The sequence below is a fragment of the Scylla paramamosain genome, unplaced genomic scaffold, assembly GCF_035594125.1.
Source record: "Scylla paramamosain isolate STU-SP2022 unplaced genomic scaffold, ASM3559412v1 Contig108, whole genome shotgun sequence".
NCBI classification, from domain to species: domain Eukaryota; kingdom Metazoa; phylum Arthropoda; class Malacostraca; order Decapoda; family Portunidae; genus Scylla; species Scylla paramamosain.
In genome coordinates, this window is record NW_026973773.1 from 260,001 (window position 1) to 267,122 (window position 7,122).

The window sequence follows — 7,122 nt, forward strand, 5'->3', positions numbered from 1 at the left end:
CATATCCCAGACCACTTAATTTGTAATTTTCTAGATTTAATTTATTGATGTCTTGAAACTTTAACTATATTTTATTTGTAACTTTTTTTTTTATTTCAACATTACTAGTATTTCTATGCAATTTTATATTTTTTTCGACGTATGACATTAGGTGTTGCTGTGCCACGCAAGAAAATTTGAACCACTTCTCTGGCGCAGGGTAATAACAAGGCTGAGAAAGGCCCACTGAAGGTACAAGTCCCCAAAAAGAGTAGTTAAATTAAATGGTGCGAGGAAAAAAACTAAGGTGGTGTTCTCAGTGGGTGGTGCGTGACATCCCTCACTCAGGCAGGCAGGAACACTGAGACACCAGGGATTCCACACCTTACCCTCCCTTGTCTCCTCGCTTGCTAACCCGAGGGATAAGTATTAACAGTATTCTCATAACAATAAACCATGCTCAAGAGTGTTTCCTCCTGTTCATAATGTTGAAATATTTTTAGCCTGTCACTAGAGCCGTAAAAAAAAAAAAAAAAAAAATATATATATATATATATATATATATATATATATATATATATATATATATATATATATATATATATATATATATATATATATATATAAATACGAATGACTTCAACTAGAGCCTTTTAAGTGTAGTGGAGGTGCGGCGCAGAAATGTTTGAGAGTACAGGCCTTAGTGCTCATCGTCTCACACTTGGTGACTGATTCCTGCTCAGCTTCACCACGTCCCTGGCATCACGACCCTTGCAACACGCCTCCTCCTTCACCTTTCCCTCTTCCTGCCCCCTCCTCCCTCTCACTGCTGTCACCCCCTTCAAGATACATCCGAGATACAGCAATACATGTAACAGTGATTTATGCACACGTCTGAAGCACTGAAACACTGAAACACTGAAGAAGCAAGTTGAAAGATCGGGTGAAATAATGAAAATGAAAGAGTTAACGAGTTAGTGAGGTGGTTAGCCTGCTCTGCGCGACTCGGTGTGAGCAGACGTCGTCACTGAACAGCTGAGCGGGGAGGGATGGAGGCAGGGGGGAGGGAGCAAGATGGAGTTTGTTGTTTTAAAATATAGGTAGCAAGTTATTGTTATTTTGCTTATTTATAGAAATGAAAATGAGTGAACGTGACGATGAAAGACCAAGAAATAGAAGGAGAAGAACGCAGAGGAGGAGGAGACAAGAGAAAGATGACAATAGTTTAGTAGGAAAACTTGAACTGGAGCTGTTCCTACCGGCCGCCAATACTTTCCTGGCTGGAAGTACACGATTACTTCACCTCACCTCACCACACTCACCTCAGTCAGCCTGCCAGCACCTCACTCGTGTCCTCGCCTTCACGCCGCCACTAAAGTCACTTCCCACACGCAGCACAGACCAGTACTTTCCCTGCTACACCCTCGCTCTTCCTCTTCCTGACACTGCACCCTCCACTCCCTTCCTCTCCCCTCCCTCCACCAGCGCTCCCTCCCTCCACCAGTTTTCTAGTTCCGTGTTATATTTCAGTGAATAAACGAGTGACATCAGTTGTAAATATTTCACCCACACTTACCAAACCAATAAAAGATTTAGACCTCCACTGAAATGTTCATGATTACACAGAGATTACCCAACTTTGCGTGACAGGCAGGCGTGACGTGTCCAAGGGAGGGGAGGAGTGAAGGGAGGGTCAGCGGAGGAATACAGGGAGGGAGAGGAATGAAGGGGAAGCAGATGGAGGAGATCCACTCACAGGATTCTGCGTTGTTGATTTGTGTGTGGAAGTATCGTGGGTTTGCCTGCCTCCATTGTTGCTCGTCTGCTGAAATAAGTACGAGTAAGTGACACAGAGAGAGAGAGAGAGAGAGAGAGAGAGAGAGAGAGAGAGCACGGCTACAACACTCAACCAGTGACACCAACAAGGAAAACCCATCACCACCACCATTACTATTACCACCAACACCATTCCTTCTTCACAGATATCCGCACCACCACCACCACCACCACCATGCTTATCACCACTATCACCACCACCACTGTTCCTGCCTCCCAGTCCATTATCTCCGCCACCACCACCCGATTAAGGAACACAAGGCGGTGCACCAGATATTAATGAAAGTGATTATAACCTGCCAATAATTGCTGCCTCCTCTAATGACCCATCAGCGCCATTACCTCCTCCTCCTCTTCCTCCTCCTTGTTTTCTCTATCTTCTTTCTCTCCACCTCTCTTATCTATCTTCCACCATTACCAACACCTCCTCCTCCTCCTCCTCCCCGATACATCAATTAACCACCTAATCACTACCACCCCGCCACTGGCTCCTTCCTAACAGGATAATTGGCGGGCGCTAATTGGCTGAGAGTTAGGCAGTTAGCGGAGCATTATCTTAACCTCTGGGTAAAGGGAGGAGGAGGAGGAGGAGGAAGAAGAGGAAAGGTGTTTATGACGAATGTTGAGGTGTAAGAATGATGATGAGGAGGAAGAGGAAAAGAAGGAAGAAGAAGAGGAGGAGGAGGAGATAAAGCCAAGGTGTTTATGAGGACCTGGAATGAAAAGAACGAAGGTGAACGATGAGGAGGAGAAGGAGGAGGGGAAGTAGAAGGAAGAGAAGAAAAAAAAAAGGTGTATTAGTGTACTGGAGAAGGAGGAGAAGGAGGAAGAGTAAAAATGAACGATAAGAGGAGAGAAGGAGGAGAAGGAAGAGGAGAAGGGATCAACATAGAGTAGGAAGAGGAAGAGGAATAAGGATGAACATGGACAAGAAATGAAAATGAAAGAGAGAAGAGGAGGAGGAAGAGGAGAAGGAGGAGGGAGGAAGGAGGAATAATATTAATAAAGGAAGAAAAGAAAGAGAAGTAAAGATGCACAATAAGAGACGAGAAGGAGAAAGAGGAAGAGGAGGAGGAGGAGGAAGGAGTAAGGAGATTAGTAAAAGAGAAGGAAAAGAATCACGGATGAAGGAAAGAGAAAGAAGGAAATAGGGAGAAGGAAGGGAAAAGGATGAACACTGAGAAGAAGGGAGGAGGAAATAGGGGAGAGGCGGCGATTCTATGGGCGATATAATACTATAGCGATATGTTAGGACACGACCCCCACTGAGGGACAGGACTAACCCCCTATCTCTCTCTCTCTCTCTCTCTCTCTCTCTCTCTCTCTCTCTCTCTCTCTCTCTCTCTCTCTCCTCCGTTACTGCGCTGTTCAGTCTCAGTTCCTAGTGTTCTTTGTTTTATGTAATTTTTGCTGCCTAAAAGATTGTATGGTTTAATTTCTGTTAGATTTGTTATATCGTATGAGGTGACAGAGGTGGATTTACTGTAATGATAATGTCTGGGTTCTCTGTCTCACTCATCTTCCGTCTCCTGTCTTTCTGTATTTTCATCACTTCCGCTTTTTATCTTCTACAGTGTTTCAGTATCCTTATTTTCGCTTTCTGTTTCCTATGTCCTTTTAGTATTTCGATCACTTTCTCTTCTTGTCTCCTATCTTTTGTATTTTCATCTATTTGTGTCTATTTTTCCCACTGCTTTCATCACCTCCACTTTCCATCCATCAATATTTTCATCGCCTCTTCTCCTCCTACGATGTACTTTAATGTATTACTATATATTTAAGTATAGGTTAAGATACGCTATCTTGATTTACCCCTCTTTAAACTTGTATCATCATAACTTAAGTGCATCAAACTTTCTCAGTAAATTGTTAAACTACTAAACTGGCAATGACACACAGAATTCCGGAGGTGTGTTCCTGATGAATTGTTCAGTAATGTGGTGGTTTCCCGTGCTCGGATTGCAGGTTGGAATCTTTGCCACGGTGCCTGTCTCTCTGTGCTCAGATTTATTGGAGCTCTCTGTTGAGTTGCTCGGTGTTTCAGTGTATTGAATCTTATGGTGGTGCAATAAAAGGGTGATGGGTGTGACAAGAAGTACATTTTAGATGATAGATATAATAGTAACTTGCTTCTTAGGGTGCTACGGAAATATGTAATAAACAAGATAACTTGACGAGATGGCGGAGAGAAAGAACGAAAAGGATGATAGACGTACTGAATACTGAATGAAGCAATGAGGGTGATGGCTGTAACGAGAAGTACATTTCAGATAAAAGATATAATAATACCTTCACTGTTAGGTTACTACAAGAAATATGTAATGAATAGGATAACTTGACGAGATGGTGGAGGGCAAGGATGAAAAGGATTACAGAGGCAGTGAATACTGAATGAAGCAATGAGGGCGATGGGTGTAACGAGAAGTACATATCAGATAACAGATATAATAATACCTTCAATGTGAGGCTACGTAAAGGATGTGTGCTATTAATGTGATAACTACACGAAGACTAAAGAGAAGTATTGTGGATGCACTGAAGGAACACCAGATGAAGGTTGTAACAAGCATATTTCTGACAATTAATCAAATAATGAGTGTAAAGAGTTGGTGGAAGATAAGTAGTATTGTCTTGCTAACCTGACCAGCTGTTGACGTTATGAAGCAGGAATTCTCTTTGATCACGAGAAAAACTGTTCATTTTTTAATCTTTTGTTGTTATTAATACTGTTTCGTTCTTTCTGCAGTAATTGTTACTTTAGGTGTAGTGGTGATGACTCATACTAATCATAATGGTAACTGCTGAACCAACAGTAGTAGCGGTAGTAGTAGTAGTAGTAGTAGTAGTAGTAGTAGTAGTAGTAGTAGTAGTAGTTGTTGTTGTTGTTCTTGTTGTTGTTGTTGTTGTTGTTGTAATAATAGTAGTAGTAGTAATAGTAGTAGTAGTAGTAGTAGTAAATAATTGCATCAAGTATACAGGTCTATTGAGCAGAAAAGTTGTATTACAAAGGATTACACATGCGCGGGAATATATACAGGGTGTCCCTCGAGTTACATACTTCGGGATGTGATAGTTCAAGTAATTCCAAGTCGAAAATATTTTATACCCAAATGCTGTGTTTTGCTTTATTTTGCAAGAAATGGACGTGTAAGTTGTGTGTGGCGGGAACCGCTCGCCTTGCCTCCGCGTCCTTCCTTCCCTCCCTGGCTCGCTGCGTAACGAGTGGCGCCGCGCAGCATCAAGTGATCATTTTTGTGTACAATCTATGCAGTCAAAGCCTTACAGGAAACTCCAAATGATAAATTATTTTTTTGTATGAGTCATTGAAGAAAATGTACATGTAATACAGCAGTGTAGTGGTTAAGTGCTACATTTTAAACATACGTGGCAACTCAACAGGTTCATGACGGCTGCCCAGCGTTCCTGCCTCTCCCGTAAAGATTATTTAAATTATTTTATATTCTTTTAAAGTGGTACTGTGTTGAGCTGCTCCAGTACGTTCAGCTGCTGCAGAAGTACTGGGGAAACATCCTTTCTCATCAAGAAGCAGACACATCCTGTAGAACACTGCTATCTGGGTGTCCTCTGTCTGGATGCCTGCGTCTTTATCCTCCTGCACCAGCCCGGGCATTCCCACCACAGAATGAATATCATGTCCGAATACTCACTGTTACTGAATGTGAAAGGCACCTTCACCGTAGCGAAGAGTTGCACTTTGGCAGCCACCTGATGGGGCGCCCTGTCACTTACATGTCAAAGCGTAAACAGTTGGCGGGATGGAAGTTGCAGCGTGTTGCCATGTATGATTAAAAGAAATAGACTTAACCACTATATTGCTGTGTTACCTATACATTTTCTTCACTGACACATACAAAATTTTAGCGTTGTCATTTTCTGTCTCCTGTATGGCTTTGATTGCAGAGATTGTACACAAAAAAACAAATAAATAAATAAATAAAAAACTGCAGCGCGGCACCACGAGGACTTAGCGCGCCAAGGCGGGAAGGGAGGAGGAGGAGGCCTACCCCCCCACCCCCTGAAACACAACAACATGTTAATTTCCGGCAAAAATAAGCAAAACACAGCATATGCCTATAAAGTATTTTCGACTTAGAATTACTTAAACTATCAAATCCCGAAGTATGTCCCTTAACTCGCGGGACAATATGTATATATAAAGAGAGAGAGAGAGAGAGAGAGAGAGAGAGAGAGAGAGAGAGAGAGAGTGGGGGAGGAGGACAGAGGGGAGAAAGGGTAGAATCGGAAAATGATGGAAAGGAAGCATGATGAATGAAAAAAAGAAAGAAAAGGAAAATAATTACAAGGGGAAGATAATGAAAATCGTAATAGAAACGAAGAAAGGAAACTTGATGGACGAAAAAAAAGGAAGAAAAGAAGAAAAGGAAGAAAAATAGGTAAATGAAGGGAGATGACAAAGGAAAAGATTAGAAAGGGGACAGAAAAGAGAGAGAGAGAGAGAGAGAGAGAGAGAGAGAGAGAGAGAGAGAGAGAGAGAGAGAGAGAGAGATAGGACAATGTAAAAAAAGGAAGGGAAAATGCTTGAAAGAGGAGAAAAGAGGGAAAAATTAAACAGGACGGGAAAAAGGAGAGAGAGAGAGAGAGAGAGAGAGAGAGAGAGAGAGAGAGAGAGAGAGAGAGAGAGAGAGAGAACCAGGAAGCAAGGACTGGAACATGGTGTGATCTATAGACGCTAACATATTGAAGGGGAGGAGAGGAAGATAAGAGGAGAGGAGTGAGAGCGAGGGAGAGGGAGAGAGAGGGTCGCCACACCAACACGCTTAATTTAGACGCGCTTAACTTTCGCGAACACCTTCACGCGAGAAAAGAGCAAGAAAGCGGGAAAGAGGGAAGATCTATTAAGGGAGAGGAAGGAAACGAAGGGTGGAGGAGGAGGAGGAGGAGGAGGAGGAAAGGAGGAAGGAGGAGGAGGGAGGAAAAAAGTCAGGGGCATGATCGCGAAAATATGTTCCGAGGGTGTAAATCAGTGAATCTTCCCCTCTAACCTAGGAGAGAGAGATTGATAGTATCCTCTCTCTCTCTCTCTCTCTCTCTCTCTCTCTCTCTCTCTCTCTCTCTCTCTCTCTCTCTCTCTCTCTCTCTCTCTCTCTCCTCTCTCCCTCCATCCATCTCTCCCTCCCGAAGCGATGTAACTCAAGTTTTCTCCCTCCCACCCCTTTTTCTCCTCCTCCTCCTCCTTCCCTTCCTTCCTCTCTCTCTCTCTCTCTCTCTCTCTCTCTCTCTCTCTCTCTCTCTCTCTCTCTCTCTCAACCATAAAACCAAAAAAAG

General features: G+C 42.8%; 1 protein-coding gene across 14 annotated transcripts in view; it reads right to left on the bottom strand.

Annotated features, from left to right (window-relative positions):
• Positions 1–5,575, bottom strand: part of LOC135099158 (ran-specific GTPase-activating protein-like) — a 72,539-nt gene extending 66,964 nt beyond the window's left edge. For 4 of the 14 annotated variants that reach the window (XM_064001614.1, XM_064001613.1, XM_064001615.1 and 1 more), the window contains exon 1: positions 1,302–1,523. The gene's annotated coding sequence lies outside the window, so the exon portion shown is untranslated. Of the gene's footprint in view, positions 1–1,301; positions 1,527–5,483 lie in introns of those variants that run through there. The other 10 variants (XR_010267733.1, XR_010267730.1, XR_010267731.1 and 7 more) reach the window with 10 other exon arrangements.
• Positions 5,576–7,122: the final 1,547 nt, after the last annotated feature.